The sequence below is a fragment of the Cebus imitator genome, unplaced genomic scaffold (assembly GCF_001604975.1).
Source record: "Cebus imitator isolate Cc_AM_T3 unplaced genomic scaffold, Cebus_imitator-1.0 Scaffold55, whole genome shotgun sequence".
Lineage (NCBI taxonomy): Eukaryota > Metazoa > Chordata > Mammalia > Primates > Cebidae > Cebus > Cebus imitator.
Window position 1 is genome coordinate 6,135,147 of NW_016107370.1, and position 12,906 is coordinate 6,148,052.

Genomic DNA, 12,906 nt, shown 5'->3' on the forward strand with positions numbered 1-12,906 from the left:
CAGCCCTCTCTGCTGCAGGGTGGACAGGGGGAGGCAAGGATGCCAGGCTCAGCTTCAGAAGGGGAGGAGTCCCTGGAGTGGCTGAAGCCTTTAGTTGGGGAGGAGCAGGTGGAATGTGGGGGTCACTCATGGCTTTCTGAAAACGCTAGTGTCCCCTGGGGTGGGCTTTCTGAACACCTTTTCCTGGCAGTTTTCTCTCCTCGTGCCTCCCCTGCTGCTCTCTCCGTCTCTCTGCAGCTGTGGCAGAGCAGACTGGGTGCTTATTTCAGTCCCAGGTATCTGGCTCCTATAGTTAAGGGCCTTTCCAGAACAGGTTTTTCCCAAAGTCCCCGAGAAAGTACTCACCAAGTGCGTGGTGATGATGAATTCCCAAATCAGCGTGTGGATTTTCCTTCTGGTATTTGAGATTTTTAAAAAAGAGCACACCTTTGTGTTGAGAAACGTTTTTACCCTGCCCCTGTGGCTCCCTTGTGGAGAACACCTTTTAGTTTGCACTTAGTGGTAAGCGGGTAACAGCTGCTTACTTGGAATATTTTTGAGTTAAGAGTAAATGCAGAACACCTGTTTATTAATAAGACTCACCTGCTAAGAGAGAATACGTGGATGGGAATCTTCTCGGGGCCTTCAGCTTGGAATGTTGTCAGCCTCTGAGGCTCTCAGTTTGGAAGGCTGCTGGACCCCGGATAGACCCACTTTGCTGTTCTATCTGGGTGTCTGCCTCTCATTGCCTTCAGCACCACCTGGGTGGGGGTCTCCCGGGCCGAGCTGATACTCGGTACCTTTGGTTTTTCTTTCTTCCCTATAATATGCTACAAGGTGAGGTTTCAAAGTTTACAGCAAATTGAGAACCAAAAAGGTTTTGAAGGAGCCAAGAGGAAAAGACTCCAAGTTCATTCTAATGTGAATACACAAGCAGGCCTATCTCCATCTGTATAGATCACAGGTCTGTGGGACCACACAGGGTGGGGGGATGAGACCCCCACACTCAAGACTTTGCAGTCCTATTGGGGACCAGGTGGAAAACACTGTGGAACATTTGGAAACAGGAAAACGAAGGCCATGCCTGCAGAAGTGCAGACTAGGGGAGAGCTGCACTGGGATTTCTAGGGAAGGATTCCTGGGGGTGGTGGGAACCAGCTGGGCCCCAGAGGATGACTCAGGCCCAGGGAGGGGAAGGAGGGGAGAAATCCTCGAAGCTGGTGTGTGTGTGTGTGTGTGTGTCTGAAGTGGGGTTTGCCGGGATGTTTGGCTCTGAAGGGGAAGGAGGACCACAGGGACGTGCCAGGCCTGGCAGTGACATATGTTAGCTCGCCCCATCCTTACCACAGCCCCGAGTCAGGGCTCATTATGTTCATTTTGCAGATGAGAAAACCAAGGTTCAGAGACGCTTGAGTCACGTGGTCCAGAAGGAAAAGCAATGGGACTCCAACTCCTGTCGGCCTCCAGAGCCCTTGCTCTCAGTCCTACGTTTCAGGGCCCGCCAGGCAGAAGACAGGAGTGTGGTGTTGAGTGGAAAAATATGGCTGCCCAGAGAGGGCGAAGTGTCGATATGGGAGATACAAGAGGGGGCCGAAAATTCCAGTCTTGCCTCAGGAGGCCGTAGAGCGTCATGCTAGGTCTTTGGCTATGGGAGGGATGTGGAGAACGGGGTGCTTGGAACACTTGAGTTGGTCTGGGTTTCCGGGAAGGTGCCCGAGGGCAGGGGGACCACCTACGAGTGGGCAACATGGCCCTGGCTCAAGCCGGAGAGGAGAGAACAGAGCAGACAGACATCTCCCCAAGAGTGTTCGCCCTATATTAGTCAGTGTCCCATAAAAAAGAAGGCCTGCAGGTGGTCACATTAGAGTGTTCCGGGTTGAACAGAGTAACAGTCATTGCTCTATTGTGGAAATTCTCTTTTTTTTTTTTTTTTTGAGATGGAGTCTTGCTCTGTCACCAGGCTGAAGTGCAGTGGCATGATCTCGGCTCCCTGTAACCTCTGTCCCCCGAGTTCAAGCGATTCTCCTGCCTCGGCCTCCGGAGTAGCTGGGACTGTAGGTACGCACCACCATGCCCAGCTAATTTTTGTGTACTTCTAGTAGAGATGGGGTTTCACCATGTTGGCCAGGCTGGTCTCGAACTCTTGGCCTCAGGTGATCTGCCAGCCTCAGCCTCCCAAAGTGCTGGGATTACAGGTGTGAGCCACCATGCCCCACTGAGACCAGAGCTTCTAACACCAGCCCAGACACCAATGAGCTGGCTGACCTCAGGGCAAATCACTTTAGTGGTTTCCTCCTTTGGAAAAAAAAAAAAGAGGGAGAAAGAGAAAGAGAGAGAGATAAAATCTGATCTACCTCTTAGAGGTTCAGGGTGGTTTCTGTTTTGCTTTTTGTGAGGAGCAACTCATAAAAATGATACGAAACTCCTCTGAAAATAAATACAGGCTCTATGCATTTCTAGCAATAATAGCAAGTATTCTCATTGGGATTGTGGCTCAATTTACCATGATAAAATCACTGGTAAATTTCTAAAAAGTTACCTCTTTGTGCACATACCTTCTCTTAGAAAATGGTGTTCTGTTAGGGGAAAATTAAAGGATACTCAGGGTTATTCATTTGGGAGTTTATGTTTTTCCTTTCCCCCATTGAATAGCTCTCTCTCCAGGTTTCCATTTTGGTCGTATTTCAGAAATGACTGAATGTCAGATTCTGCACTCTCACTGAGAACGAATTGGAAAAAATAATCAGATTAGCAGATAAGTAAACAAACATTTTAATTGAGGTTCAAATTGTAGAAGTACTTCAGGCAGTATGGAATTACAAGTTTCCATATTCTTTGTTAGTCTGCATGAAACTAAAACCCAGAAGGTTATATTAAACATAATCACCTAACTCCGTGGGGCCTTGGGAGGAATTTTTAATGTGGCAATTGAAAGGTGTGTGATTGTGCAAAACACAATGGCACAAATGAGTGTTCCTGCAGCTTTCGTTTCTTTCAGAAAGGAAATTAGCTCTGGGGGAGCACAGAAGAGTACCAGATTTCAGACCTCCCTCCCACCCCAAAAAGGAGAAACACCCTATTGGACCTCACTGATCCCTCAGGAAGGTGGATGTGAGTCCTATCTGGGGTGAGGTCTTAATACAGGCTTTATGTTGTGAGAACCTGGCCCCTGGCTCCCAGGAGTGCTGCTAAGTTGAAAACTTCATTGCATTCATTTTTTTGTTGATATTTAATATATATTTCATAGACTCCCATCTTAAAAGCTTTCCGATTGATTGGCGGCAGAGAGCCAGCTCCCTTATCTAACAGGACTAAGTCCCCACTTTCTCCGTAGTGGCCAAGTCATTGGTGTCTGCAGCTGCCTGCAGTTAGACTGAGGACATCCAAAAAGGCTGCATGGAGCATGGAATAGGCTGCTCTGTTCTTTCTCGTCTGATGTCATGCCCTTAGTTACTTGTACCTGATAAGTGCTCATCCAGTTCCTCATCCTTCCCCTTTTGGAGTCTAAGGGGTCTTGCGGGTGTGTGGTTTACGGGGCGCTGCAGCCTTCTCTGCTACGCCCAGCTGGCTGTGTGTAAGAGGTCCTTTTAGCAGAGGAGTAGATCTCTGCAGTAGGGTAATGATAGACCTGGACCCCAAGGCTTGCTTAGCCCTAGGGTATTCACCCCACCTCTCCATTGTATTTACATCAACAAGGAACCCTTTGGAGCTGTCCTGTCCAATACATAGCCACTAGCCAAATGTAGCTATTTAAATTTAGATTACGTTAAATTATTTTTTTTTCTTAGTCATACCCGCCACATTTCAAGTGCTCAATAGCTGCACTGTGGCAGTCGGTGAAGATGGAGCATACTGCTGTCACTGCGGGAAGTTCTACTGGACGGTGCAGCTTCAGAGATCACCCAGCCAATGCCATGATTTTTCTAGAATTTTAAGAAATGGAGACCCATAAAGGTTCAATGACTTTTCCAAGAATATCCAGGAACTTATAAGAATATATTTTCTAGCCAATTTGGAATTCTTGACAGAGGAAGATGTTCTTTATTTAAGTCTTGATTTTTGAAAGGAATGTTCCACTTTCAATAAAATTTGATTTTTACAAGTAAGGTAATGTAATGTAACAATGGTCTTGAACTATAAAGACACTGGATCCATTTTGGAGAGGCTTGCCATGGTCTATTCAATACTATCTAAATTATTTTCTTATCTTTAGCGGCCAGTGGAAATTTACAAGAGAGAAGTCTACATTAGTTTTTGGAGACCAAGAAACATTGGCATATTTATTCCCTACCATACTGTTATGCTCTTAAAGACACTTGAAAAAGTGGGATCAGTTTTATAAGAAAGCCAAAGGGCCAGCTGTGCCCTGGAGTCACAGGAATCGTTATGATGACATCCACAATCAGCCGGCATTATCTGTCAGATGAAGGATGAGAGGACAGTGATACAGGCTCACCACAACATGTGTGTCCTGAACATACTTCATAAACACTTAGCCTCCCTTACAGCCAAGACAGACAATAAATGTCTCTTTCACTCAGCTGTGCCGGGATTTACACAGTGCCTCATGCAAAGTCTCACTGGGGGCCAGAATTCACGGAGGGTGGGAGGGCTAAAGCCGTGCTCCATTATAGAAATCAAGCACAAAGAGCCATTGAGTGTTAAAGATGGGGGAATTCAGGACTCAGAAAAGGGTCTCCCATAGCAGGGGCCCAAAAAGTTCCTGTGAGAGTCACCTTTCTTGCTAAACTTCTTTGTATACAATTTGTCCCTATGGCGAGAGATCAAAGGGAATTGTAGGCAATTGTTTTTGGTTATTAACTGGATGAAGTTGATCTGCAATTATTCTAGCAGGTAACTGAACCATGGTATAGAGAGAACATAAAAGAAAGAATCTGGGCTTGCTGTGGTCTTTATTAATTTCTTTTTTATTATGAATACCTCTCCTATGTTCTTCTAAGCCCCCACACCACCACATGCAATAAGGAAATAGAAAAAAGAGCAGCAGAGTGTCTACCATTGGCACAATGGGCTGTGTTTCTCTGACTTTGGGGCCTTGACTTGTTGGAGAGGACATCACGAAAGGCTCGTGTCCCCACTGAACAGACCCTGGGAACTGGGGCATCAGAAGCAGCCCTGGTGAGTATTCTGGGTAAATGACATGATAGGAGGTTAGCATGCCAGAATAGGAAACCAGCTTGTAAGGACACAGAAGAAAAGACACTAGGTCCAGACCAGTCAGGGAGCACCAATCAAATGACACACATCTGTGCGAGTTAAGTTCAGGGCCCAGAAGATCAGAAAATTAGCAAAGGCAACACTGGCATGCTGCTCTCTTTAGTAAGTCTGCCCCGTATGCGTAAGGGCTCCTTGAATTTTCTGACAGTCAAGAGGGAGGGTTAAGGAAAGATATAAGTTGGGGCCTTCATAGTGGTTCCAAGAGTATCTTCCTCCTCTCAGGATGGGCCTTTCTCCCTCTTGGGACTCAGCCTGGAGACATCCATGCAGCTTCCTTGATGGGGCTACTGATTCACAGCACCCTGACCATTCAGGGGCTGGTAAATTTCCCTTCCTTGGGAATAATTCTTGGTCAAACTAGATATTCTTCCTTACCCTTGACCTATTTTGAGAAGGAAATAGGAACAGGAGCAACTATGAAGCAGGGATTATCCCTGTGTGCTTTGGGAATAGCGCTAAGGAAGAATTTTGAGAGATTCAGAGTGGGGGCGAGGGCAAGAGGAAATGAGACCAGAGGAAACTGGTGAGCTGTGGCTGTAAGTGGAGGACACTAAGCTTTGCACAGAGGCAGTCTGGCCACCAGACCTTCTCCTCTGCAGATAATGGTCTCCCTGAAGGCTGGAGCTTCTGGATCAGGATAGCATGGGTGGCTGGGAGCTGCCTGTATCATCTGGTAGTGGTGGGGACCCACATGCCTGGGTGATATGGCTTGGCTGTGTCCCCACCCAAATCTCATCTTGCATTGTAATTCCCATAATTCCCACATGTCATGGGAGGGACCTGGTGGGAGGTAATTGAATCATGGGAGCAGTTTCCCCCATGCTTTTTTTTTGTGATAGTGAGTTCTCTTGAGATCTGAAGTTTTTATAAGCATCTGGCATTGCCCCTGCTGGCACTCATTCTCTCTCCTGCCACCCTGTGAAAAGGTGCGTTCTGCCATGACTGTAAGTTTCCTGAGGCCTCCCCAGCCCTGTGGAACTGTGAGTCAATTAAACCTTTCTTTATAAATTAGCAGCAATGAGAACAGACTAATACACTGGGGGAGGTGGGGGTGAAGGTTAGATTTTGCATATATGGCACCATGCTGAGTTTGGCTTCGAGGATCAAACTGGTGAACTCAGAAAGGGAAGCCTGATGTAGTTGGTAACGTCAAACCTCAGCTCCACTACTGCTAGCTATGAGGCTTTGTGAAAATCGGTTAACCACTCTGAACCTCAGTCTCTTTATCTGTGGTGTTAGACTGAATAACGACTCCTCCAAATATGTCCACATCCAAATGTTCTGGAACTTGTGAGTATGTTAACTAACATGGTAAAATGGACTTTGCAGATGTGATTTAGTTAAGGATCTTGAGATGGGGGAGAATTGTGGATTATCTGGGTGGGCCCAAGCTAATGACAGAGTTGTCGTTAAGAGACAGGCAGGAGCATCAGACTGAGAGTGGTGACAGCAAAGGTTGGAGTGATGGGAGGAAGGGTCACCATCTAAGGATTGCAAGATGCCTCTAGAAGCTGGAAAAGGCAAGGATACAATTCTCCCCTAGGGCCTCTAAAATCTACAACTTGATTTTAGCCCAGCGAGACCTATAAAATTCAAAATAAAGGTACTCATCTCATAAGGATGTTGCCACAGGTTAAAGGAGACAATGTATCCGAAGCACTTAGCATAGTGTCTGCCCTGCACTAGGTGCTGGCTAAAAGGTAGATGATTTTATGCTTTGTTTTAGAAATTATATAATCCAAGCCAGCGTTGGATCCCGTCTGACTTAAAGCGCATCCACTACATTATGCTTAAAACAACTTGGGGTGGTTGGAAGTGGATGCAGTTCTCCCAAAGAATCTGTGGTAAAATATTTTTGGATTGCTGGAACCCAAGGAGATGCTTCCAAACTCTTTATCTCAGAAAGTTTCTGGGACCCCAGCCTCCCCTTTGGATGATAACCTGTTGCAACATCAAGCCTCCAGACATGAGGCTGAATTCCTGCATCCTAGTTCTGCACATCTTGGTGGCTTTTGCAAGATTGCATGTGCACTTGAGGCACTCTCTCACATAATGTGGCAGTGGAGACAAATAATGTCACCAAGGTGTGGCTATGGAGTGGGAGAGAAGGACTTACAGGATGTCATTAACAAATTGCTGGGTGGCTGCCAGGGTGTTGCATAAGTCTGGTGACTTCATTTGATAATTTGCTGATCATTCAGGTTTCTTTCTTTCTAGTTTCCTGTCATCCTCACTGGCTTTGTTTTGCACCTGAGAGACTGAATATAGAAATGGGCAATGGCTAGACCAGGTATAAAAATAGAATTCAGGCCAGGCATGGGGGCTGATGCCTGTAATCCCAGCACTTTGGGACGCCAAGGCAGGTGGATCACAAGGTCAGGAGATAGAGACCATTCTGGCCAACATAGTGAAACCCCCTCTCTACTAAAACTACAAAAATTAACCAGGCATGGTGGCACGTGCCTGTAGTCCGAGCTATTGAGACAACTGAGGCGGGAGAATCCCTTGAACCTGGGGGCAGAGGCTACAGTAACCTGAGATTGCACCACTGCACTCTAGCCTGGGTGACAGAGCAAAACTCCGTCTCAAAAATAAAATAAAATAAAATAAAATAAAATAATAAAATAAAATAAAATAAAAGAATTCAGACCCACAGTCTAGAGCAACCAGCCCAGGAAACCAGCTCATGACTTACAGTTACCAGCTCAGTAAGCAGGTCTGCTATACATCAGACTTGCAGGAAGTCAGATCACTGTCTGTAGTAACAACTCAGGAAGCCAGACAATCACCTCATACAATTGCCCCCAAATGGGCAGGAGTTAATTAATAATGAACAGCTTCCTTGATTTTCTTCCCTGATGCCAATATAGGACCAACCAGAGAAAGCCAAATATGCACCTCTAATTACTCATGTCCGATGTCCTGCTTCTAGTTAGCCCACCTCCGTGTAGGCACCCCACCCTATGCCAACAACTCCCACCAGGGTGAGATCGAAGCCTTCCCTCTTTGCCATTTTAAAGCTTTCCTCCTTCTCTGCCTGCCTTTGAGTCTCTGCCAAAATGCAAAGGATAGTGAGTGGCCGACTCCCTTGCTATATATATAGCAAGTTCTGAATAAATAGCCTTTGCTTTTCTCATTTGGTTGGTGTGCATTTATTTCCATATGCCGTACAACTAGCAGATGTGAATTTGGAGATAAGAACATGTTCTACACTCCTGGACCTGGACAAATTTGGTCTCGCATGATTGGATCAGAGTGACACTACCTGTGGCCTCATGAAGCCCCAAAGCCTTCTTGGTTCCTGTTTTTGTGGAGTGCGGATGACTTCTTCAGGAGCAGGAGATGAGTGTGATGAAATAGTGACTACATTCTATTTGAACTTGAATTAGTTACGGCACAAGTGGGTGGAACATAAAAGAAGTAATTAGTAAAGGCAAATGGGAAAAGTCCAAAATTGGAATTTTGTTTTTAAATAACACTTGGGAGAGAACAAATTAGGAAAGAAGGCAACATATTTCCCCATTCCCCGGCACACAGATGTCATTTTAAAAAAAACAATGAGGAGGTAAGTTTTAATTGGTGTCGCAGGGAATGTTAGAAGCTAATGTTACTAATCTAAAAACTGTCACTGCAAGGAAATATTCAGGTGGTTATGGGGCAGAGATATTGCATGAACTCTCTGCAGACATCTCAAATCATTGGTCTTTGAAAAAAAGGTCCACATGTGATGCTCTCTGCAGTGTCATTGTCAAGATCATAACTAAGTTTATTGCAAGGCATTATCAAGGTGCATTCTCATGTTGCATACCTGTCTCCAAAGACCACAGTCGATTATTATCTTGGGGGTCATTTGTTATTCCCTCTCTCTCTTTGTAAATAAAAATGACAAGTCAGAGTTTGGTAGTGGTTAAGAAAATTGTTGACATGCAATTACAGGAATTTGCTTCTTTGGTTCAGTTTCTTAATTTGAATCTTTACACTGTCTGTGTAGCTATTGTGGGTTTATTATTTTCTGTAGCTGCACAGAAAATAATGTTTTGATGGTTAGACATAATAAATGATGTTATTATTTTCCATTTTATGTGGCATCAAAACTCTTTCACATTCACCACTTTGATCTCCCTAACTCCACTATCCCATGAGGTTGGTAAAATATGTTAGGACAAGCGTCACAACCCCATTGAACTAGTGAGATGCAAAGAGGCCACATGTTTTGCCTGAAGTCGTACACTTAGCAAGCCGGAATTCAAACCCTGATCTGATATGAAGAGTTTACTGCCTGTCAAGGAGACTGCAATACCTCCACTAGACACATTTCAGATTTAGTTTCCCCTTTGAACTGATAACAACTGTTTCAAAACTAAGAACCCTTTGGATTAAACTTGAAAAAGGAGAGTTGAGGGAGTTGGAGAAGACATTTTCCTGTTTTAACAACTTAATTAGCAAGTATGGGGTGAGGCGGGGAACAGCGGGGCATGAAGAGAAAGACATTTTGTGGACACATCGCTTGCATATGAGATGTCAAATATCTGCGCACAGGGTATGATCCGGGGCTGTGGGTCAGCATGGTGGCCACCAGCCACATGTGGCTCTTGGGCATTTGAAATGTGGCTCATTCACACTGAGATGAGCTACCACTGTCAATTCCACATTGACTTCAAAGCCTTAGTATGAAAAACAAAAACACGTAGCCTATGTGGTGTCATGATAGGGACTGGTTTTCCTCCATGGTTCCTGGCTCATGACTTGCATAGCCCTTGTTACAGTCTTTGGTTATGGCGTCAGGTGTGTTAAGTCTCTCACCTCCTTCTGCCCCCTTTCACCTGCCCCAGGGCAGGACTCTACTGCTTTTCTGATTGAAGTTCTTAAGACCCTTCCATGAGAGGTTCCTACCCTATGTCCTGGGGAAAGGAATGTTGATGTCATGAAGCTTCCATAAAAACCCAAGTGGACAGGGTTCGAGGAGCTTCCAGAGACCTGAACATGCTAACGTTCCTGAGGGTGCCACCCAGGGAGGGCATAGAAGCTCCACACCCATCCCCCATCCCTCATTCCACGTGTCTCTTCATCTGTAGCCTTTGTAACGTTTTTAACAATCAACCAGTAAACATATGTAAGTATTTTCCTGAGTTCTGTGAGCTGCTCCAGCAAATTAGTTGAAGCCAAAGAGGGGGTTATGGGAACCCCAACTTGAAGCTTGTTGGTCAGAAGTTCCAAAGGCCTGGACTTCTGACTGGTGTGGTGGGGGGCAATCTTGAGGACTGAGCCCTTGACCTGTGGGCTCTGACACTATCTCCAGACAGACAGTGTTGGAACTGAATTAGAGGACACCCAGCTAGTGTCCCCTGCTTGGTGTGTGGGGAAAATCCCCATACATTTGGTCACAGAAATCTTCTGCGTTGATGATGGTTGTGCTCTGACCGAAGAGGAAAGACACTGAGAGTTTTCCCTACACTCCTATCTCAAACCTTTTTGTATGTATTATATGTTAACATGAAAAATTGGGACAAATAAAATATATTAAACAATTAATTTCATAGGATTATTGAAAAATTTTTTGTAATGTGGCTACTGGCAAATTAAAAATTATATACGCTGGTCAGGTGTGGTGGCTCACGCCTGTAATCCTAGCACTTTGGGTGGCTGAGGCAGGCAGAGTGCCTGAGTTCAGAGGTTCAAGACCACCCTGGGTAACATGGTGAAACCATGTCTCTACTAAAAATACAAAAACTACCCTGACATGGTGGCATGTGCCTGTAGTCCCAGCTACTTGGGAGACTGAGACAGGAGAATTGCTTGAACTGAAGAGGCAGAGGTTGCAGTGAGCTGAGATTGTACTGCTGTGCTCTAGCCTGGGCGACAGAGACAGGCTTCGTTTCCCACCATAAAAAAAAAAAAAAAAATCTGTGGCTCACATCTGTGGCTCATATTTGATTTCTGTTGGAGAATGCTGTTCCAGAGGTTTACCCTTTATATGTGACAGTCACTTGGTAGGTGAGGGTGAGGGCAGGAGTTCAGCTGTGTGGCTCAAATAAGATAGAGACTCTTGCAGTAGAGGGTGGAAGGAAAGACAGCTGGTCCACCCTGCTTTCCCCTGGGAATGGGGTCCTCATTATGCAAGAACATTAAAGAACAGGCAAAGGCTCCATGTGGCAATTTCAATGGAAGCATATTCACTTCTGAAACCTAGTTTCTTTTCTAAACTGCACCCAAGGCAAAATGGATTATTGCTTCCTAGAAATCTAACCAGGGGACTTTAAAGTGTTTCATATTAAAAACAGAGAAGCCCGAGAAGGAGAAAAATAATTACATTTCTAAAAGCTCTTAGAACAAATGCTTGCTTGTGAGAAATAACTTTTCTATAAATATTTTATCCCTCCTTTTTCCCCCTTTTGTCCTCCAGCTGAGAGGTTCCACATGGATATAGGAGATGATGTTCCCCTTGGGAGAGAGGATCAAAGCCCCCCTGGGCTGTTTGCTGCTGAGTTTTACTCATAATAATCTCTGTGGCTTCTACCCCAACCTGCCTGCAGGGCTCTGAGATGGAGTGAGATCAAAACTGTGGAAAAACAAAGAATATGGAGAAAAATCCATTACTACTTAGCATCCAAGCTGGTGTTCCAAACAGATAGATCCAAGCCTTGGCTGCAGAGAGAGAGAGGGAAATGTTTATGGTTTACCCTTGGGAACCTGGATTGTATCTTAATAATTTGTAAGGCCTGGAGCCCAGTTCACACCAAACCTCTGCATGAAGCTCAACACATTTTTGTCAAATGGCTGGATCCATTCATCAGCTCACGGAATGAGCACTGTATGAGCTGCGGTGCCCATGGTGTTGAACCTGGAAACCTGAGGAAATGATGATACCAGCAAGAGAAGGGGGAAGCTGAGGAAGGACCTCATCTTTGGAGCAGATTGTAAGTTTGATTTCACCCATGGTTGGCCTTAGGTAATGTGATAGTCAAGATCCAGTGTCCATGGACAGCAGGTGGCTGAAAAAGAGGACTCAAGGTTGACTTTGATGATCACAGCATGGAGTCAGTTCTCGTCTAGGACACATGATCATATTTGGTGTTTTAAAGAGATGTTGCTACGTGAGATGTGTCCAAATGGAGGAACGAGGATGGTGCAGGGCTGAGACTATGGCTAGAACATTTGGCTTCATAGAGCAAAGTCTACAAGGATATATTTTGTTGTCATTGCATTTTTTGGCCTCACATGCAGCAGGAGTAGACTTGTCCTGTGTCACTGCTGATGGATAATTCTCCATGGATTTCTCAGGTTCTCTTCATGTTGCAAGTAAGGCACTTATTGCTCTGTTCTGGACTCTTAAAAACTACGCATATAGCAAACAGCTTTGGAACACAGAGATAATGTCAAAGTTCTTTATCAAGCTTCAGAGCCCTACCGTAATTATTACAATTCTCCTTTTTTTTTTTTTTTTTTTTTTGTTCAGATGGAGTTTCACTCTTGTTGCCCAGGCTGGAGTGCAATGGTGCAATCTTGGCTCACTGCAACATCTGCCTCCAGGGTTCAAGCAATTCTCCTGCCTTGGCCTCCCAAGTAGCTGGGATTACAGGCATGCACCACCATGCCCAGCTAATTTTGTATTTTTGGCAGAGACAGGATTTCTCCATGTTGGTCAGGCTGGTCTCGAACTCCGGACCTCAGATGATCTACCTGCCTCGG

At 45.2% G+C, this 12,906-nt stretch overlaps 1 long non-coding RNA gene across 1 annotated transcript; it reads left to right on the forward strand.

The window, feature by feature from the left end:
* The first annotated feature begins 4,943 nt into the window (after positions 1-4,943).
* Positions 4,944-12,657, forward strand: LOC108304604. Its single transcript, XR_001825325.2, has 3 exons — positions 4,944-5,118; positions 8,398-8,576; positions 11,621-12,657. It is a non-coding gene; the product is annotated as an uncharacterized LOC108304604 (long non-coding RNA).
* Positions 12,658-12,906: the final 249 nt, after the last annotated feature.